At 47.7% G+C, this 23,131-nt stretch overlaps 1 protein-coding gene across 3 annotated transcripts in view; it reads right to left on the reverse strand.

Moving 5' to 3' along the window:
* The window catches only part of CHD7 (chromodomain helicase DNA binding protein 7), a 184,137-nt gene extending 161,326 nt beyond the window's left edge, over positions 1–22,811 (reverse strand). For all 3 annotated transcript variants that reach the window (XM_047783868.1, XM_047783867.1, XM_047783866.1), the window contains exon 1: positions 22,516–22,811. The gene's annotated coding sequence lies outside the window, so the exon portion shown is untranslated. The remainder of the gene's footprint in view (positions 1–22,515) is intronic.
* Between the last annotated feature and the right edge of the window lie 320 nt (positions 22,812–23,131).

The following is a 23,131-nucleotide window of genomic DNA, read 5'->3' on the forward strand; positions in this document are numbered from 1 at the left end:
TGCACATGTGGCGAAGCCACGAGAGCCTCTTTGGGTAAGAACCACCCTCTAGTAAATTAACTAGTAAATTCCATCCACTCCCAAACACATGTCCGTGTTTAACTATGTGGAAAGAGAGGAGGAAGAAAAGCAATCCACCTCACCTTTAAGGGACTTAACACTTCTTTGGGGAAATAAAGATGCTGAGAAAGTAAGACTTTCTACAGGTGAAACCCATGAGGGAAAGGCTGGGGTGTGGCCGTCATCCTGCCCATCACGACTACCCTCACTTTATCATGGAGCGCTCAGGGCTGACCCCTCAGTGGCATCTCCCAAGGAGATGGGGACTAACCCGCAGCAGCTGCTGCTTTCAAAGTTGTACCCATTGCGACTCTGCATTGCTCCCCAGCCCCTCCCACATCCCCCAGCCAGGCTGCAGCGTCCACCCTGTGCCTCCACACGGGACCCTCTGGACCAGCTTGGGGTGAGGCTTCTCTGCGTGTGTGCTTGCTTCCCACCGGATCATGTTCCAGCCCAAAGAGACATATTCACAAACCTCGCTCCGCTCAAAATTCCAACGAACCCGTTCTAACTGCAGAGCCAGCCCACTCTGCTGGGAAGCCCTGCCTCTCCCTGGAACCAGGCCACAGAGCCAGGACCATTCCCAGGCCCACTTGCCGCGGAGGGGCCTCAAATCAGAACCACATTCTGACACCAGAACCCAGGCCTCCCGGGTTACAGGAGGCTACACCGCCTCCGATGGTTCCCGGCAGCAGGCCTGGCATGTGCAGCTTCCCCTTAGAGACCAGCTGGCTGGCCCACCAGTACCTGGTCAGCGGCGGTGGCGACAGTATCTCTAGGTCCCTGCAGCTGTCTCTGCCACCCGATGTGGCATCACCTCAGCGTGTTAGGTCACACACGGTGACCTCCTGATTTGGTGGTCCTGATATCTTTGGGTTTCATCTGTTTTCATCCAGTTTGGGCTGAGACACACACGAACCTTGGTTTTCATCAGGTCAATCAATACCCCGCCTCTGTGTAGCATCAAAGGACAAGGTCCATGTACCTCCTGCAGCACGGCCGTCACCTGCCGTAATGACTGTCAGGTGGTAAGCTTCTAGAAACATCCTGGACACAGAGTCGTGGAGGTGAAAGCTGCCAGTATGGCTGGAAACATTCTAAGGCTGGCAATTGCCAAGTACCAATCTAGTCTTTGCTTTTGTGCCTAATGATCTTTTAAAATGTGGCTCCAGGAGTTCCCATCGTGGTGCAGTGGTTAACGAATCCGACTAGGAACCATGAGGTTGCGGGTTCGGTCCCTGCCCTTGCTCAGTGGATTAACAATCCAGCGTTGCCGTGAGCTGTGGTGTAGGTTGCAGACGCGGCTCGGATCCTGCGTTGCTGTGGCTCTGGCATAGCCCGGTGGCTACAGCTCCGATTGGACCCCTAGCCTGGGAACCTCCATGTGCCACGGGAGCAGCCCAAGAAATAGCAAAAAAGAAAGAAATAAAATAAAATGTGGCTCCTTGGAATCTAAAATATTTCCGTAGAAACAATCTCTGGCTATGAAACAATACTAACAACAAACAAGATGGACAACAAAAACCAGTTCATCTAACCCAAGATGCGACTGAGAGCAGAATGTGAGGGAAGACCCTAGAAGCCCATGGCCTGTGGGGTTGAGGAAAAGGTGAAAACAAATGCAACTGTGAGCTCCTCAAGGGAGTGCCACAGTGGGCTAAGGGTCCAACTGCAGCAGCTCAGGTCACTGCAGAAAGCACAGGTTTGATCCCTGGCCCAGGAACTTCCTTCCACATGCCATGGGCATAGCCAAAAATTAATTAATTAATTAATTTCTCGGAGAAAAAAGCCCCCCTATTTCTTATTCCAGTTTTCTCCACCATCCCCCACCCCATCCTATAAAAACAAAAAAGAAGAGTGGGGCCCATTTCATACCAATGAGGGAGATGCAGGGCTGGCTATGGCAAAACAGGTTATCTTGGGCTTTAGAAAAAAAAAGTAAACCGTAATAAAACATTACAAAATAAATGTAATAAAACAGGACCTACCACACAGCGCTGGCCTACTCTGGGTGACCTGAAACAAAACAACATTTGGCAGTTTTGAAATCCTCTCAGTTCTTCTTGGTCATATAATTTTTTGCTGACCTTAAAATATTTGGTCCTATCCCCTAAGACAGAAGGCTCTATGGATAAAACAGAGACGCCCCTGTCCTGTTGCACAAAGCACAGCGCCCACACTCACTGATAACCCAATCCCCAGTGCCACCTTAAAACCCCTCCTTATTCAACCACAAGACACGGGGAAACCCAGACAACCCTGACCCAGGTTTCACGGCAAAATGCTCTGCAGGGAGTTGCCACAATCACACTTTCAGTCCTTCCTTTTACAGATGTTAATAACTAAAGGCACTCAGCCACCTAATGCTCACTGTAGCGCCAAACAGGCGTTATCTACCATCTTTATTTGAAACCTCCACAGTCATACAAATAGACACCAAGGCTCTCAAATCTTTACACCTCTCACTTTCATATTCTCTTCACCAAGAAACAAAGCAAGTCATAACATTGCTAATAAGTGCTCACTCGATCTCTTTTTCTTTTCATGGCTGCACCCGCAGCATATGGAAGTTCCCAAGCCAGGGACTGAAATCTGAGCCACAGCTGCAGCAACACCAGGCCAGGAATCGAACCTGCACCTCTGTAGTGACCCACGCTGCTGCAGTCAGATTCTTAACCCACTATGCTACAGCAGGAACTCCAACAACTGCTTGTTTTAATGAATGGCTGATATATGATAGGCACTGGAGAAGGTACTATTATTAACTCCATTTTATAAGTGAGAAAACTGAGGTGAGGGGGTTAATTAGCTTGCCCAAGGTTCCAAAGGTAGTTAAATGTTGGAACCAAGTTTTAAACCCTGGCCGTCTGACTCCAGAGCTGTTGGCTTTAACCTTCACACTATGTGACCTATCTGATCTCCAATTAGACATTTAAGGAATCCTTAAGCAGCTCCCACTTCATTGGAAATGTTTCTTCCTTATGGCTGGTGGAGGAGGACTCTCTGGCATCATTACAACAGGTCTGCATTTGGGTCTGGAGAAGTCTCCCTACCCCGTACTCTTTCCATTCTAGCTTCACACTATCTGCCACAAAATCCTCCCAAATTACCCAAGTACCAAAAAAAAAAAAAAAAAAGGCAAAGGGCCTTTCCTTGCTTTGCATCACTGAATAGTCAGATTTTAAACTTATAAACAAGTTAGCTTTATGACTTTGGCTTGTGTGCAAGGTGGGTGCCAGCCTAGCACTAAGCCTGGAATCCATACTCAAAAACGTGACTGTTTGTCAAGTTGTCCGGCTTTTAGTGGTTAGCAGTACATTTCTTGTTTTACTGTGAATTTTAATAGATTTTGGCATAACCCTTGTGGAATAGTCTTGGTGACACTGTTTTATGGTACCCAACGTGTTGACAGCAGTCTGGCAGATTAATGCTATAAAAAGTAGCCCACTGCCTGCTCGCATTAGGTCCAGTAGCCAAGCAGGGTCATGTTGAAATGCCCAAGTCATGAGCCCGTCTATGCTGTGCTCTAGGTGCTGTACACGATGGATGCGGCAAGGTGTGTTTGAGCTGGCACCAGGTGTGACTACAGTGATAGGCAGCTTCGAAATCTTTTCGATAAAGATCAGAGGCTTAAGTTCCAATCCCAGATGCATTCAGGTGATTTTCTTTTTTGTTTAGGAAACTGAAAAATACAAGCGATTGCAAACTGAAGGTTTTTTTAATTTTTTTACTCATTACTACATCACTGATTCTAAGATATACTTTTTTCACATTCCCACAGATCAGAAATAGGATCTTACAACTGTTATCACCTTAGATTTGATGAGGTACAATAATGCACTTGCATATACTCTGGATCTATAGTGTAAGCTTTGTTACCATCAACACATTTATTCATAATTAATTTAGGGGACACTGTTAACAATTTGTCTCTATGTTTCCTTTTCTTATCCTCCTTTGTTTGCCATGAGAGATACAATAAAGAATGTCTGCAATGAATGAAAGGTAACATAATTTCAAGGAGACAAAGACTCTGAAGCTATTTCATTATATGTGCAAAGCTGTTACCCTCTTATGAAGAAAATACAGCCTGAAAGCTTCTCCAGGCTGCAGGCAACCCAAATGTGTTTCTTCTATGAGAAAGACCCAATTCCAAGATGGAAGGGTTGCAGCTGTAAAGTCCTCCTACCAGCTTACATCAGCTCATGCCAAGACAGAATAAGCCTTCTACCTCAAGCTCAAAAACCTCACGGAGTTTCTCTTCCACCTCCCCAATATCAAAATCATGCTCAGATACGTAAACAATTAGGTGAGATACACAGGAGCTAGCACTGAAATCTGAGGGCTCATGTGCAGTAACCAAATTCAGATCTCACCTATAGTTTTTTAAAGGATGATTCTTATTTTCTTTGATTTCAGAAAACTTTAAAAAGGGGGGAGGGAGTCTCTTAAATTTAACTTACTGCAGAACAAAAGTACTTTGAGGTAGAAACATAAGCCAAAAAACAGCTAAGTGATCCAGAAAAAAGGAAAACCCCAACAGACAAATATTCATTTCAGAAATACTAGTTAAGATTATAAAGATTTTCCCTGTCTATACCACAAGATACTGAAAAACCATCAGAGTTCTTTTTTCCACATAAGGCACAAGATAGCTTCTTGAGGCCATGATGGTTATTTTTCTTGATGATAAATGTACCTTTCAGTATAAAATTTAAAATATATTAAGATGTAAAGATTAAAACAAAAACAATCTGTTAGTCCAAATAATTAACATTTATGGAAGGCTAACAATGGAATGAGCACCATATGAGGTGTTTTTATTCATTCAATCATTAGGGCCACACCCATGGCACATGGAAGTTCCCAGCTAGGGGTCCAAACAGACAGCTCCAGCCTACACCATAGCCCCAGCCCCGAGGGATCGAGCCACATCTGCAACCCACACCACAGCTCACAGCAATGCCAGACTGTCAACCCACTGAACAAGCAAGGCCAGGGATCGAACCCGCACCCTCATGGATACTAGTCAGATTTGTTTCTGCTGCCCTACCATGGGAACGCCACTACTCATTTTTTAAATTGGTGTGTTTTCCCTAGTCTTTTCCTAGGCTTATGATTTAACGTGTACAAAATTGGGATCAGAGTCAATATATTGTTTTGTGCTCTTCTCTTTAAAGCTCTATATTTTTCAAAAACACAATCTATAATGCCCGCATCACATTTTAACATCTGAACACAACATAGATATAACCATTTTCAATTTTTCACTGTCAGGGAAAAATGCCATGACCTCTAATTCATAACAGCTGATTGGATTTCAGACTTTTCCTGAGGATGAGCCCTGATACAACCAGATTGGCCATTCATAAAGGTCTGGATACACATAATCTCCCATTACTTCCCAAATGTTTGCACTTGCTCAGCCTCAGTCAGAGGAGAGGTGCGAGTCTCACCATATTCTGTTGGAATCAGGAATACTTTCAAAATCTTTGCTAATTTGTTTTTGTTTTCGTTTTTGGCCGTACCCGTGGCATGTGGAAGTTCCTGGGCCAGGAATCGAACCTGTGCCATGGCAGTGACCCAAGCCGCAGCAGTGTTAACACCAGATCTTTAACCCACTGAGCCACAAGGAAACACCAAATCTTTGTTAATTTGATAAGAAAACTTACCTCATTTTAATTTGCATTTTTTATTACTCTCTAATTTGGAAATTTTCATGTTTCGGGCAATTAAATTGTCTTTCTATGAATTACCTGTTTGTGTCTTTTACTGCTTTTCTGTTGGGCTGCAGCTGTTTCTCTACTGAATGCATTCGCTCACAGAACACACTGATGTGTCTTTTTAACAGATCCAATGCACCTATTAGAGTAGGTAAAGTACAAAACGTGGGACAGGGCTTCCCCGTCACACACACACATTCAGAAGAGAGCCGAGCTATGGTGAACGGACCCACTTCCGCGTAGAGTAACTGTGTCGCCTTCTTACAAACTCCCAAACTACCACTGTGCTCATTTTGATTCTGAAAGAGCAACATTAACAATTCTACAGAATTCTTTTCATATTATTCCTGACTGGGCCCATGTTATAAGGGCATTTTAAAAAATAAAGTCAAACTACATGTGGAAATAGCTTCAAAATCATTTTTATAAGACACTGACTTAAAAAAAAGGTTTAATATGTCACTTTTTTTTTTTTGGCTTGCAGGTTGCACAATTTCATCAGTGATATAGCTTTATTTTTGAAGCTTTTTAAAGTGATCTTTTTATCTTTTCATATATCTCACCCTCCTCAAATGTTTCCTATTTTTGGATCTAATCTAAGCTCAAAACATCAAAACTTAGTTCTCCTGAAAAGAGGCTTCCAAAGCCATTCTCAGCTCCATGCCAGAGCCTGGAAGGACCAGCTGCTCCTGGGCTCCCCCTCTCTCCCAGGCCTCCCCCTCTCCACTCCCATCCTCCCTGCCCTGGGGCTGCTCCCCTGCCTGCTGGCTAGGCTATTTCAACAGCCTCTGACTTTGTGCCTCTAGCCCCTCTCCAACTGCAATCCATCACACACGTTGCCAAGCTAACCTTTCAACTCCATTTCCATCACTTAATGCAAGTCAGGATCTCACTCGGTCTGAACTTTCCATATCCCCAAAGCCCACCCTCAGCCCGTCTGTCCAATCCCTGCCCCCCTCCTCCCAGCAACTCCAACCCTCCCTGGGCCTGGGGGACAGAGCTCCTGGTGGCTGCCCAGGGAGGCTGAGAGGAGGGCGGCTGCGTGGCAGGGGTCTCATCCTCCCTGGGAGCGTGGTCCCCACCCCAGCTCTGCAGGTCACTCTGGGGACCCTGGCCTCACAGCTTCTCTGTGATTCTGCTCCTGTTATGTCTCAGTTCTTCCAACGATCAAAAGACAGCATGGGTCATACTTGCTGGCTTCTTCCCCCACAACTAAGAGCTCCAAGCATCACACCATTTCAGCACTTAACTCCATACCATCCCTCCCATTCACACTGTCACAGGCGTGCTCACCTGTACTTCCTAGCTACGGTTATGGCATCTTTATTGTCTCCCATGGAACTTATTAGCACAGTTATAATTTTACACAAGCAGCACCCCATCGCAATCATTAAAGTCATACCAAAGAGTCACCAAGGATATTCCAAAGTTCTGCACATTCATAATTCTTATCTATCTTTAAAAGATATTAATAAAATAACAGCTTTCACCAGACACATCCATGTTTCCAAAACCCCAAAAGATTCCATGGTCAGCCTCACATGGAAACCACCATTTACCCTTTAGAGAGAACCCTGAAAACATGCCTGAATTTCCCCTGGCCATTACTGGCCATGTCTTTGCAATCTCTGAAGTCCTCCCTACAGCTGACCTGGGTACGGCCTTTACGAAAGGCTCACTCTGTCATGAACTTGGAGAGGCGCATTTCAGAAACCCCTTCCTGAATGCCTGCCATACCCCCCATCCAGTGTCACCAAATGGTGTCTGGTGCAAAGGGCACCTGCTTCAGCACAGGTCCCCATCATGCTCACTGCAGCTACTTGTTTAACAGTTTCCTCTGCAGCACAAGGTTATTATATGGACACTACTGTGCTAACCTGCAAATCACCAGACCTACCACAGCGCATCCTAAGTACCTAATCAGAACACCGCCACAGGGAAAACGCCTTCCACCCAGCACCAGGAACTAGAAAATGGCCTCATCTCCTCTTCCCCACCCACATTCTGCACCCACTGTGAGAGGGCCAGGTGGGGTTGGAGGCTGTCACTGGGGGAGACTGGAGAGGAGACAGGCCTCAGGCACAGGCAACCTCACCCCTCCTGAGACAGAGCCTCAACTTTGAGCTGACAGCCCCACTGCCCCCGAGGCAAGGAGGAGCCTGGCCCAGCACCTAGGAGGAGGCCAGGGTCAGGGAGGGAGGGAGGGCAGGCCAGGGTCCCCGGGCACAGTCACTGCCCACCCTCCTCCAGAGCAGATGGCCTCTGCAGCAAGGGCTCGGCAGGCCTGGGACTGAGCTCCCACAGGCAGCCAGTGTCAGGAGGGTGTGACCCTGGAAGGAGCAGGAGGCCAGGACCTGAGGACATGGCGCCTGCACCCCCACTCCTACCCCCCGAGGTGGGATGCAGGAGGGATGTGGGAGGACCAGAGCATGGGTGCGGGCTGAGAGGCTGAGATGCAGGGCAGGCTGCAGCGTCCGGGCCTCTGTTAGCCTCTCAGGCAGGAAGGAGGGGTGTTGGGAAGACTCTGGTTTCAGACCGGTTGGGAAGGCCAAGGACAGATGTTTGGGGGAGGAGATACTGGAAACAAAAATATGGGTTTAGGAGTTAATCACCCAGAAACAGGAGCCGGAGCGCCTAGAGAAACTGGGCCCTAGAGAAGCCGAGACGGACACCTGAGTGCAGGTGGTGTTTAGGGAGCAGGGAAGAACCAGGAGCCCAGGGCACATCCCAGGGAAGGCCCAACGGCGCCTCCCAGCCACGGTCCAGGGAGACAATGGGGCAGTCAGTGAGGCGCAAGTCATCAGAAAGGAAAGGAGGAGAGCTGATAATAGGCCGGGAGCCGCACCTCCCGCAGGAGCACCCTGGCTCTCAGGGAGATGACTCCGCGTCCTCCAGGACAGCATCAACCGACCCACCTGTCACCGGCCACCCAACTCTCAATCTACGCACAGGACACGCCCTCGAAAGAACACTGGCTTGGAAGGTGCTGCCCCAAATAGTTAATCTATTCACTTTTGGGAGTTTCTGTCATGGCTCAGCCGTAACAAACCTGACTTGTATCGTTGAGGACTCAGCTTCAATCCTTGGCCTCACTCAGTGGGTTAAATGATCCTCAGGCATTGCCGTGAGCTGTGGCATAGGCCGGTGGCCACAGCTCTGATTAGACCCCTAGCCTGGGAACCTCCATATGCCTCAGGTGCGGCCCTAAAAAGACCCCCCCAAAAAAAAAAAATCCATTCACTTTTCATACCATGTAAACTAAAACGACAGATAAAACAAGTTTTTAATTCTGTGGCAGAAACGAAAATAAAATTTAACAAATAAATACAAACCATGCGCTTCTCTACCCCTTTTCGTGTTGCCTTAAAGTGACTGTGTTTCCAAGATCTTAGCCACAAGCCCACTGTTACCTCTGATATTAACTGGTGTCCCAAGAACAGCTATATTCCACTTGTTTACGTGTAACAGAATAACATTACTTGCAAAATTCTAAAAAAATACTGTAAAATATATGAATAACCATTTTTCCAATCTGTTTTATACTTCTATGGTACCCACACTGCATAATTAACAAACTGGTCTAGAGTTCCCATCTTGGTGCAGTGAAAGCAAATCTGACTGGTATCCATGAGGTTGCAGGTTCGATCCCTGGCCTCGCTCAGTGAGTTAAGGGTCTGGAGTTGCCATGAACTGTGGTGTAGGTCACAGACACAGCTCAGATCTGGCGTTGCTGTGGCTCTGGTGTAGGCCAGTGGCTACAGCTCCAATTAGACCCCTAGCTTGGGAATCTCCATATGCCACAGGTGCAGCCCTAAAACAGGACAAAAGACAAAAAAAAAAAAAAGAAAAAGACAAAAAGAAACAACCATATTGGTCTGAATGTGTGCCCTTTTAGAATACATCAGAGGCACTTAGATAAAAATTCAGATGCTAGGTGGCCCACAGTGATTTTAATTCAGTAAAACTAGTATAGGATTGAAGAATCTGCATTTTGGGGGTTTTTTGTTTTTGGGGTTTTTTCTTTTTTTTTTTTTTTTTTTTGCTTTTTAGGGCTGCATCTGTGGCATATGGAGGTTCCCAGGCCAGGGGTCCATTTGGAGCTGTAGCCACTGGCCTACGCCACACCCACAGCAACTCAGGATCAGAGCCACATCTGTGATCTACACCACAGCTCTTGGCAATGCCAGATCCTTAGCCCACTGAGCAAGGCCAGGGATCAAACCCACAACCTCATGGTTCCTAGTTGGATTCATTTCTGCTGAGCCATGATGGGAACTCCAAGAATCTGCATTTTTGAACAAGCACCCCAGGTTAATTCTAAGGCCCAATAAATATCTATCTTATTAGTCATTCTAATTTTAAATAATTATATAAGATCCTCAAAGTCATCTAAACAGACCCATTTCATAGGTCCCTTGGAGAAAACAGATGAAAAAGCTACCTCAGTCCAGTTCACCATTCTACTTGTCCAATGGATGCATTATTTCTGCAAAACCACCTGGTCCACTCTGAATCCTGGCAGAGTGGAAGGGAGGGAAGAACACTGTTGAAAAGCTGGTGGATATCAGGCTCACGGCGCCTGCTCCCTCCTCACCTGAAAACGACCAGTAGCGACTCTGTCCTCAGTTAGCTTTTCTGCCCAGGAATGACAGGCAAGCGTTTTCTAAGCAACTGTTTCAAAACAGGGAGGGGAAAAGGGGAAGCTGGCACTCCTTTCACAAAACAGGATGTTGGAAGAATAAGAGAGAGACAAGAAAATTTCATATGGATATGAGTTAAGGCTTTGAATAAAAACACCCAGTTTCTCAGCTCCAGCCTGGAGTTGGTAGGTGAAACAAATCATATCACATATGAAATTCAACAGCTGGCTCAAGCTGCCTTTTTTAGAGGAGGTATAGGTAGTCCAGAGTCATTTTCGGGTTTGCCAAGTGAAGATATTATTATTCTTAATGTTATTATTATGGTGGCAGGGATCCAGAAAGGATAATGCCAAAGATGTGGGCATTGACGTTCTGAAAAGCCTGAGCTCCAGTGGGTGCCTGACAGCCACCATCCGCCAGCAAAAGCCCGGCATCTGGGCGGATCCTCGGGCAGTGCTTCGCCCTTCGTTCAGGCCGAGACGGTCAAACACCACATTCCCCAGGTATCCCATGGTGGTGTCACCTGCCGGCCTGCCCGCAATTCAATAACAGCAGTGTCACCAGCCACAGGCTGAACAGTGTGGCAAAATTACCTGACTGTGTCTTTGTGCTATGTCCCTACTAAGGAGCTGACAATACAAGAGAAAGAGTTCTCCCTATCCTGCTGGACCCTAGCAGCAAAACGGAACAGATCTCAGCAGCCACAAAGCTCCTTATAAACCTGAAGTTTCTTTCAAACACCAGCCCAGATTGTTATTGTTGTTTTTTAATGAGAGGAGAAAATGGAAAGCTTAAAATGCTAATTCTGGTGATACACCTAGCTCTGAGATGTAACCCAAGCAAAACAAGTTTAAAATAGTAAATGCAGGAATTCCTGCTATGGTACAATGGGTTAAGGATCTGGCATCGCCGCAGCTCAGCCATAGGTTGCAGCTATGGCCTGAATTCGATCCATGGCCCAGGAACTTCCATATGCCACAGGTGCAGCAAAAAAATAAATAAAAGAAAATATTAAGTGTAGCAAAAACAGCAAAACTTCAAGTTTTAATGAGAGGCTCACCATACTCAAACTCATCAACAGTTTGCTCAATTGTGAAGGAATAAAAACTATACACATATACAAAGTCTAAATATAGCACTGTTGAATAGTCCAACGAGGCAAAGCAGTCTAAGGATTTGGGATATTACCATTTTTTAAAAGCCCCTGGAAAAGGAACACACCCCAAGCCCATAACACACAAGCCCACCGCTTTACGCCTCTGGATCTGCAGCCCACCGAAAGTGTGCTGCTGCCAGGGTGGGGGGCGGGCAGCAGTTCGCAGGCACCTGTTGGAGGCTGCGTGTTTATTCATGTTAACTACCTGTGAAGAACAAGCTCCGTGACTGGGAACTCAGGTAGCATCCTGCCTTCTTTCCTGAGCAATTCAGGTCCTCCGCTGTGCAAGAAAGCTGCTAAGTGAATTAATACATCTTGGATAAACACCAGAAAGAAACTCTGAGGAGAGCCCATCCATGGCAAGCTGAACATGGTGATGTTGGCTAGTCTCAGACTCACGAACACAAACAGGGGGGACCCAGTTGTCTTACAATAAGCATGTGTCTTCTAGGTGGAAAGTGTTCTCAATTGATAAGATATGACCTGTGAGGAAAAGAAGCCTCTCCGACTAATCCGTTAACAGGCAGCTCTGGGCCTCTCGGTGTCTCTCCCAGGGCCAGGCCTCGAAGGCACAGCCGTGTAACCCTGACAGGTCCTCTTCCTCCCCTTCCGAGGCCACCGTCACGCTAAGGGCACGAGCCAAAGCAATTTCTGCCGAGAGGTTAACACTACAGGCTCATAAGTGAGCCCGTCCTGATTAGAATCCCAACTCCACCACTAATAGCTGGATTCTTGGCAAATTCTCTAAAACTCAATCTCTAAAACTCAATTTCCTACCTATAAAATGGCAGTTGTTATTCCTTCCTTAGCATTTGGATTAATCTACTTCAGGAGTCAGTGAAAACACTTCAAAATACAATTCACAGGAAGCCCATGTTCCACACACAGTAGTTATTGAGATCGAGCCCTTAGAGTCAGTGTTATTCAAGAAACTTCTACAAATTTTCAACCTTGCAGTAAGGGTGGAAGAACAGAGGGGACTGCCACCCCTGTGTAGCCAAGAAGAGAACTAGTAAATAGCATTCAGCTCTGTGCCAGGACAAAGGCACACAGACAGTAATTTTGATGTCAACTCCTGAGGAAAAGTGAAAATTGGGCAGCTGGTCTCCACTGCAGACCCCTCGTTCTTTGCCAGTCATAACCGAGGATTATGGGGACTTTCTAAATTAAGAATAAAATCAAGACACATGGTTTGATAAGTTCCATGATTCAGAGTGAGCTAATAATAATAGCTAACTAAATAAATATACCACATGCTGAACTAAGTGCCTCAGGGTGGGGGTATCTCATTTCATCTCCCACGATAACCCGGGATAGTTGAGAGGATTACTCTTTCCACTTTTATTATTCACTAGCTGATCTGTCTGATGTCCCAACTCAAGTTCTCGGCCACCACAGAATAAAACCTCCAGCCAAACAACTGCTCTCTTCAGCTCCATGAGAAAGGAACCGCATGTGGGTGAAAGGCACCGAACCCCATCGTCAGGACATCCCAAGACAAAAGGAGGCTGGATGACAGAAACAGCTGACAGGGCAGAGCGACGGCATGTGCTGTAGGATTACGGGGCATGGCTGGCATTTCTAAGGGACCTCTACCTATTGAGACAGCAGCGATACAAGCCTTGGAACGGCACTAGGTGACGGACCCCAGTTATGCAGAGATTCTGGAGACTGGCCGACCTGGATTCAAATTCCACCTCACCCCCGCCCTTCGCAAGAGTCGTGTGGCTGTGGACAAGTTAACCTCCTGGTCCAAGTCTCCAGATCTATAAAATGGGATTAAAAGGCCCACCGAGTTCCTTTGAGTTGTGCTGATGAGTATATGAAACAATCCACTAAAACATGCAGTCTAATGCCTACTGGACTGGAATTGCTCAATAACTAAGCATTAGCTGGTTGCTATGGTTATTACTGTTATTTTGTTTGTTTGTTAGGGCCGCACCGCACATCTAAGTTCCCAGGCTAGGGGTCCAATCGGAGCTGCAGCTGCCGGCCTAGGCCACTTACTGTTATTGCTAATGTTGTGGTTATTTCTTCACTATTTTAGTTGATCACATACCTTACAGAAAAAGTTTCCTAGTTTAATCAAGATTTTTAAATTCTTGAGATGAGTCTGCATGATTTTTCTGACAAGATCAATACACCTGCAACTGGCAAAGGCAAAATTTCAAGCACAAGGTCAAGTATACAAGAGCATAAAATCCTGCAATCTAAATGTTAAAAAAGAAAAAAAAAGAGGGGCCTTGTTATAATAATATACAATAATATACTGTTAGTCCAAGTCATAAATAATTTCAAGACCTATACCTTTTTTTTTTTTTCTGTCTTTTGGCTTCTTAGGACCGCAAACACAGCATGTGGAGGTTCCCAGGCTAGGGGTCTAATCGTAGCTACAGCTGCCACCCTTCACCACAGCCATAGCAATGCCAGATCCAAGCCGCATCTGTGACCCACACCACAGCTCACGACAACGCCAGATCCTAAACCCACTAAGTGTGGCCAGGGATCAAACCCTCAACCTCATGGTTCCTAGTCGGATTCGTTTCTGCTGCACCATGACAGGAACTCCAAAACCTATAACTTTAAAAGACATCACCGACTAAGGTTAACTTTGTTGCACACCTGTGCTCAAATTGATGTTATTATTCACTTAGTGCCATGGCAGGCCCTGCCTGCGAAACTAAAGGCATGCTTATAATTCTACAAGAGTCTTCTCACTATCTGTCCACTTGGCAGCCATAAAGATTATGTGCATTAAAATAATATGTGCATCTGTTAATTATGTTTTAAATATCAACAGAAGAGATCCTAAAGTGTTCACGATTTCTTTCAGAAGGACGAAAGGATAATGAAGTGAACTCTTTCCACAAAGTTAAAGTGGCCTCCAACTCACTGCAGAACTAAAGGAAAATTAATTAATGAGGTGCCATGTACCTTTTATTGAATGATCCGCAAACACAGAGTAGATATCTTGACTTTAAGTGGAGGGTAGGAGGGCAGCTATGTGACATGTCAGAACTGCACTGTCTAAGCCTCTGTCTTTTCCTGCACCAAAACCTGGGGTGGCAGCCAGCCGTGTGCCCCCTGCTCTTTGCCCCCGGCTCTGCCTGCCCTATGCTGATGAGACACAGGGTGGCAACTCAAATCTGCTGCCTGGTGGGCCATTGCTGGGCTGGGGGGATGGGGCAAGGGAAATAAACATCCTCTTTATTCTTCCACTAGAACCCACATCACAGGAACCTGCATGCAGCATTCAATTTGGTGTCTACACCTCTAAGGAGGCAAAAGTTTCTTAAGCCATGGGAATACACTGCCAATGGGACCAAACAAAAGAATGAAATTTTCAGTGGTTGAAAAGCTTTAACAAGGTGAAGGGAGTTCCCGTCGTGGTGCAGTGGTTAATGAATCCGACTAGGAACCATGAGGTTGCGGGTTCGATCCCTGCCCTTGCTCAGTGGGTTAACGATCCGGCGTTGCCGCCAGCTGTGGTGTAGGTTGCAGACGCGGCTCGGATCCCACGTTGCTGTGGCTCTGGCGTAGGTCGGTGGCTACAGCTCCGATTGGACCCCTAGCCTGGGAATCTCCATATGCCGCAGGAGAGGCCCAAGAAATAGCAAAAAGACCAAAAAAAAAAAAAAAAAACAAGGTGAAGAAACAGAAGTAAAAACCGCCACAGAGCAGTGGGCACAAGGCTGTATGAAGTCAGCACCCTGAGTTTTTCCACAAATCTACCCCCAGAACATATCGCTGCCCCTGAACTTGAAACATATCCAAATAACCCCTCAAAACCACCAGAAGTGAGAGTAAAACTTCAGATGAAGCATGTCCTACCACTCGTGTAAGCCCCCCAGAACCTCAAAGCCACACAATCATGCCCAACCTGAGGGCCACAGGAAGGGCCCTCGTGGGCTGGATCGAGTCACAAGGACACCAAAGTCTATGAGGAGCGATGGGAAGAAGAGTACCTTTGGAAGAGAACCCTAACCAAAGACAGCAAGTCCCAGAAAGGAGCTCCCTCTGCACCAAGGTCAAAGTCTGACCTATAACAGAACTAAACAGGGGACAATATATAGACTGGCCAAAACAGAAATACGAACACTTCCCTCAAAAAACTGTTTCAAGATAAATGTTCAGAGTTTTCAGACTTTCATCTCATTAAAGTCAGCAACTTAGAAACTCCTCTGGTTTCGTCGATCAACATCTCTCATTTGCTGCCAACCATACTATATCATCCACTTTTATAACAATTGAGCAAAGGGACTTTTAAGACACATTAAACTAGTATATACATAGTTCCCCCCAAAATAGTTGTGTTCTGACAGAGGCTGGTATTTTCCTCCACGATTATCTAAGTAATGTGTACATTTCTACCACACCCATGGATAGCTGCAACCAGCTTCTAAAATACAACCAGTTCCCCCCACTGAGAGCACAGTGGGACCCCTCCCCCCCCCCAGCTATCTGCTGGGAGAACACAGTCCTTGTGCCAATGGCCTCCAGAACGTGGAGATACAGCAGAACAAAATGTGGCAAAGTCTGCACAAAATGTGGCAAAGTCTGCTCACCGCAGGACTCTCTTCCTTTTATGAGCAAGCAAACCCCTATTAAGTGATTAACAAAGTTTCCCTCCTCTCTCCTGTTTCATTGACACCACAGCCCCACCCCTCCCACAATCCTTGGTACACCCACATCTTTGGGGAGAAGCAAGCAGATTATTTTGGAAAGTTTTAGAATGCCACTTACAATGGAAAGAAGGCTGAAATCATGGTTTCATGGTCCATGGTCGGCTTCCCCAGTCACATGCTACAAGAACTCATGAACTTCCTCCTCCAACCTGGTCCTCATCAGGTGCCCCCAACCTCAGTGAACAGCATCATCAGTCAGCCAGCCCGGGGAGGAATTCACTAGAAAGGTACATTCCCTGACATGTTCCTCTTCCTGGAAACAAATCTATACTTGAGTCCTATTCCTCGAGCCTCCTAAGTATTTCTCCAACCTACCCATTCTTCTCCATCCCCTTGGCCACCAATCTAGTCCAAACCATTGTTACTCCCCCATCCCACGGACCACAACAATAGCAGGCAGACACTGTTCCAACCTATTCTCCCTCCTCTGCCCCACCCACCAATTCAGCCTTCAAAACACAAGCCTGCTCATGTCAAGCACTGTTCAACACTCATCAGTGGCTTGCTGCCATTTTTTTTTTTTTTTTGGCTGCGCCCACAGCGCACGAAAGTACCTGGGCCAGGGATGGAACCCACACCACGACAGTGACAACGCCAGATCTGTAAGCAACTATACCACCAAGGAACTCCTCTGCTTCTTTTTTCAAAATCCCAAATTCCATATTCCGTGAGCCCCACTCAAACTGGCCTCTGTCTGCCTCTGGAGTCTCATCTAGCTGCTCTGTGCAGACAGCAGAAGCACTGCCTCCCTCCGAGTTGACTAGCACTGCCCCCTTCTTCTACTATCACTTGGGTGGCATGGCTAAAGCCACTTCCTAAGAGGTAACAAGTGACTCTCACTCCTCCTGGTAACCACCACAGAGCACCCACGACACTGCACTAGCTCTATTTAATGAGCAGGTCTACGATACCTTCTCATGGCATTACTGTATCCCTAACTCAGGCAGAGCACAGCACCTTTTAGGTAGCAGGTACACAATAAACACTTGAATTGAGGAACAAGAAAACAGATGAAACAGGAAAAAGGATCGCAGCCAAGAGCCCCCTGCCACTAGAGCCAAGCCTGACACCTACGGCCAGTGGAGAGGCTAAAAGGATGGCTGAAGAAGCTGTCTCTGATGCCCCACTGCCAGAAGTAAACAAGCCCAGGGACCAACAGACCACATACTACCCAGTAATGCCTCTTCATTACTAATCTACATTATTTTTATTTTTAAAAACATAGTTTTTAATTTTCAAAGAAAGTACAAAATGAAACCCACCAAGAAAATAATCTCACATTTGCAGTCACCTAACATGAGTTAAGAAGTATAGAAGTCTGGTTATGGTAATGTATACACACTTCTAAAATGAAAACAGCAGTCAAATCTTGGAATAATTTCCTCAGCATTTTTCTAGATGGCTAATCATATCCCCCTCCAATAATCATCATAAAGTAGAGGCAAACACGGTATTGCTGGCTTAAGAACCTCTGAGACCTATGTTAGCACCGGCTGTAGGATTCTTACGCCAAAAGGTACTCTGAATCAGAGCATAAGAGGGAGAGCCAGACTCTTCCAGATCAACTCAGTCATCCAACAAGGACCAACACACACGCCCCCGGCACTGGCACGCAGCTAGGCGCTGACCGACAAGACACCCATGACATGACCAAGACGGCTCCTTTAATTAACCTCTCGGGGCTTTAGTTTCTTAATCTGTAAAATGAGAAAGTTTGACTAGCTCTCCAAGGTCCTCCTGCACTAAATATCCAAAGATTCACTGATAATTGTAAGATAAATTTCTACTAGACAGTATCATTATGATTTTCTATTTCTATTTATGATTTTTACCACACAGGTGTGGTTTAAGAATTTTAACATACTGATACAAGTGAAGTATAAAAGGGCGGCGGCGGTGTTTTTAATTAACTTCCTGGCTCATAGCTACCACCATGATCAGCTATGGACATCTGCCGTAATTGCAACAAACCTGAGTAATACCCAAATTAAAATAAATCACTACATCTTCATATTGTCTACAGAAAAATTAAATGATCATTTACTCCCAATTCCTTTTATATGTTAACATTGTCTGTCATCTCTGAATGTCAAAGTTTTTGTGTAAAAAACAAAAGCCAACAAAAAAAACTATGATGAAATAATAAAGTTTTCTAGAGAAAATTTTATCTCCCAAACTGATAAACCTGTAACAGCTTCAAAACCTGTGATAAGATGTAATAATACAAAATTCTGAATTTCTGATGGCATAAAAAGAATACCCTTTTCAGGATATATAAATGTGTTGGTGGGAATGAACAAGACAATTAAAGAGTTACACAAGGCCAACACGTTCCTGACATCATCTCAATATCACCCAAAATGTTCCTTCTCCATCTATCTTAGTGACCTATTTTTATCTAAGTGCTTGTTTGTTTACATCTAGAAACTATTTAAATACTGGAAGCAAATCACTTTATTACAAAGCTGAAATTTTAAGGGTCACTTTTTGCAGCCGCACACTTTGCTCAGCCCTGACTAAGCATTTTTATTCTTGCAATGCCTTATTTATAGTAGATGTTTATAAGACAGCCATGGTGACTGCTATCAAACCTGAAAGGCCACGTATGGATAATAAAAGATGAAAGGTACCTACCACCTCCAAAGCTAATCTTAGAAGTTAACTGTGAGTATTTGGTTACCTATAGAACATTCTCTCCCACTAGAAGGTAAACTCTCTGAGGGAAAGCACTGTCTCTTGGCTTTCAGACCCTGAAGGCCAGCCAGTGATTGCTGAAGCCAAAGTAACCAAATGGATGGGGTTTGCTGTGTGACAAGCAAAGTCTTCAGTACAAGGAGTAAGAAGCTGTATGCTCAGTTTGAAGTAACTACTCTAAACTTGGCACTGAGGTTGCACTTATGGGTTACACATCATGTACGCAGAAGTATTCTCACAGATAAAAGGATCCTTTTGCTTTAATTGCTTAAAAACCACACTGTAGGTAATACACTATAGACTGTATCTGCATGAAGAAAAAGTTTAACATGTCTTTGAAACAGTTTTATAAAGGCACTTCCCACGGTATTCATTTTAACTCAATAAAGTAAGACTCTCGTGGAAAGTTTTGGAAACAGTCCTGTAAGTTGCACTGATTCACAGCTAGACCAAGCACAGAAGAACTAGGGAAAGTGCTGTTTTTAAAACTAAGTTACTAGACCTATTATTTAAAACTTGACTTATATGTTTTCAACTTGGAAAAGTGTCATTTTTTTTCCTCAAAAGAGGAAAATAATGTTAGAGTTTTTAACCATCACCTATAAATGATGTGTATCATTTCTCCAGCCTGACTTCTGCATTAAGACATAGAAAAGGAAGCATTTTTTTTAATTGACCAAAAAATAATTCCTTTGGTTAAATCGATATGATTAAAGTTTGGAATTCACATACTAGTCATTATTATTATTACCATCATCATCATTCAGTTCTCATCTAGAAACTCATGTGAACCTTGAAAAACCTAGAATAGAATTCATCAAGCTTCAATTACTGGCTTGCACAGAGGGAGAAAAAAATAGAAAATAACAAGACTATAAATAATAAAATCCATAATGCTAGAAAATAATTCTTGAGTGCCATAGTGATGAAATTCACCTGTTACAAGCCTCACGAAAACCCATTATGTCCCTTTATCTGGTTACCAAAAAGGGGGGAATGCCACAATTTCACTGTTTACCAAAACAAGAAAATTTAGCTTCTAAAATTTGCTGCAAGTCCCTCTCAACTCCCAAATTCTGTTTACTTTGTAACTTTTTTCTCCAGTATAGATTTTTCAGGAAAAACAAACTTTTCAGGAGCAAATCTGAAAGACATAAAATGTCTCCTACTTACTATCACCTAGAAAGGCAAACCCAGTCCTGCTCTGTGCCCCAAGCATCTAGCTTTCAGCCTCTTTATTATCATTGTCAATGAATGGGCCCCAGTCAAATGAAAGCTGCCATTTTAGGGTAAAGACTGGAGGGCTTCTGTTGTGCAACAGCAAGACAAAAACACTCTGCGACAGATGTACTCTGGGGGCTGGGAGCTGTATTCAACTTCGTAGAATCACTAAAGTTATTTCTGAAATAAGAATTACCTAGTTCATATACATCGCAACAGTCTAAATGGAATTATAACTGGGATAAATCAGGTTCCCATTCTGCTAAGGTCATAGTCACTAAGATTTTTGTTTTTATATTTTTTATTTTATTTTATTTTATTTTTTGCTAACGTTAGCTCTGTGAGGAAATAAGGAGGGGTTTTTTTTCCAATTTGATTATTATGTTTAGTGAGTAGTCCCCCCTCCCCTTATTTGGCCAGAATTGGGGGGAAACACAACCTCTTTGAAAGGTACTGCCCACTGCAAAGACGGCTTAAATTAGTATTTTCAGAAAATAAAAATCAAGGCCTTGACATAATCGTCTAGAAAGAAATTATTTAATATAGCTCAGAAATCGAGCCCAGAGGATGGGCATATTTCAAGATAAGTTCTTTAAATCGATGGCTAGGTAATATACAATGGGAAACTAAAAAGTATACTTAGCAAGTGGAGAGCTGGATAGTGTATCTAATTCTAGCAATTCAAAAGGAAACTCTCCATGTGGGTTGCTACTTTTCTTTTGTCCATTGTCTGTTCAGAAGAGGGGGAAAAAAACTACTTTAAAATCGAGGCGTGAACAGTCTCTAAAAGTGACCTCCGGGAAAACCGTCCGCCCCGTAGCAGGAGCACTCCCCGCCCGTCCGCTCTACGGGGGCGCTCACAAAGCGGGCGGTCGGCCGGGAGTTTGGGGTGCGCTCCCACGGCGCGGGGCTCCTCGAGGCTGAGCCATCCGGAGAAAGGCGGCTCGGTAATGATGGCTGCTCGGGGCCGGCGGCTCCTTCCCCGGAGCCTCCCGAACCACCCCCCCTCCCGGGATCCGCCGCCCTCCCCCCTCCCCCGTGCCGCGCTCGCCCCGCGCCGACGCGGCTGCCCCGCACCGCAGCCCACCCGGTGCCCGCGCCCCCCGCACCCCCGGCGAGCCCAGTTCCCGGTGCGAACCAAACAAACAACGCGTCCCCGCCGCCCTCCTTCCTCTCCCCGCTGACCGCTTGGCCTCCAGCCACCTCGGGCCGATCACGCTCCGAACCGCGGATCTCCGAGAGGGCAGAGCGCACCCGGGCCACCTCGGGGGCCACCTGGTGACCCCCCCCCCCCGGGCGCTGACCCCCGAAGGGTTCGGGGATGGGTGAGCCGAGTTGCCTCCGGGGGCTTAAAGTCGCTATTATGCAGGCGCCGCCGCCGCTGGCCCGGCCAGCTCGGCAAGGTGGGGTCCCCTCCTCGCCGCGCCTCCCCGCGCTCGCCCCGGCCCCGCTCCCTTTCTTCTCCTCCTCGCGCACTTGGGAGCCGCCGGGGCGCCCCGGGAACCCCAGCTCCGGGCTCGCAACTCCACGCCCGCGGCCGGCACAGGCCGGGCTCGGGACGCCCCCAGCGCCGCGTGTTCGCGCCGCCCTCGCCCCACGCGGCGCCCCGCGCACTTTCCTCGCCGCAGACCCACCTCGCCCGGTGGCCGTCCCCGCGCGGGCCGGCGCCGCCGCGCCAGGAGGGACGCACTTTGTTCGCGCCGGTGCGGCCGCCGCTCCCGGCGAGCGCGGCGTGGTCGGTCCGGAGCGGGGGGCGGGGGCGGGAGGCGGGGGTCGCCGCCGTCCCCGAGCCGCCGCCGCCGCCGCCGCGGCTCAGCCGCCCCGCGCCCGCGCGCCCATCGCCCACTCGCACTTGAGTTGCAGCCCAACTTTTCCTCCTTCCTTTTTCTTTCGAATGGAGCCGGCAACTCGTGCTCGGCGCCGGCGGGAGGAAACGCGCTCGCGCTCCCCCGCGCGCAGACACGCTCCCTCCTGTCCCCCGTCCCCCCCCACGCCGGCAGCACAACAAAAAGCCATTTACATGCGAGGAAGTGACCCTCGGCCGGACCGCGCGCACCCGCCACCGCCGGCCCTGCGGACGCAGGCAAAAGTTGGGGCGCCGGACGGCGCTCCGGGCGCGGGTTCGGGCCCCGGCCCCGCGGGCGGCGACGCCGGCGACACAGCTCGGGCGGCGCTGCGCTCCTGCGCCGGCCCCGGCCCCCGCCCGCCCTCGCCCCTCGCCCCGCACACGCCCAACTCCTCGCTCCCAACTCCTCGCGCGGCCCCGGCCCCGGCCCGGAGCGATTTCCTGCCGCCGCCGCCCCTCCCGGAGGCGCCCGGCGAACTCTCGCGCTTACCCGGTCGGTCGGGCTCCTCCGCTGCCCTGTGCCGAGGAGAAAACAAAACGCAGAGCGGGCTCCGGAGTTGGCTCGGCGGCCGCGGCCAGGGGGCTGAATCCACGGGCGCGGAGTTGGCCGGGGGCGAATGGGGCTCTGGCGAGTTTCAGGGTCTCCGGGTCCCCAGGCCGCCTTCTCAGCGGCGCTCCTTTGTGTAATTTCACTCGATTCAAGTTTAATCCGATAGTTCCCGAGCACGAGCGCGTCCGCACTACCACGGCTCAACCCCCGCGCCGCCGCCGCCGCCGCCGCCACCGCTGCCGCCGCCGCCGCCGCCGCCGCCGCGGCCCCAGCACGCCAGCGCCTGCGCGCGCCCGGCACGCCGCGCGCGCCCGATGTCGCGGGGCCGCGCCCGCCCGCCGCCGGCTCCCTCCGCGTCGCGCCCGCGCCCGCGCGCCGCCACCTGACGTCAGGCGCGCCTGGCATAATTTATGCAAGAATTCGGCCGGGGTGGCGGAGGCCGAGGGAGAGGCCGAGGGAAAGGGGGCGGCGCGGGGCTTCGGGGCCGCGGGCTGCGGAGGGCGGGCCGGGCGCCACTTCCCGTCCCCGGGCGGGCGCCGGCGCTGCGGGCGGTTCT

Source organism: Phacochoerus africanus, chromosome 6, assembly GCF_016906955.1.
Source record: "Phacochoerus africanus isolate WHEZ1 chromosome 6, ROS_Pafr_v1, whole genome shotgun sequence".
NCBI classification, from domain to species: domain Eukaryota; kingdom Metazoa; phylum Chordata; class Mammalia; order Artiodactyla; family Suidae; genus Phacochoerus; species Phacochoerus africanus.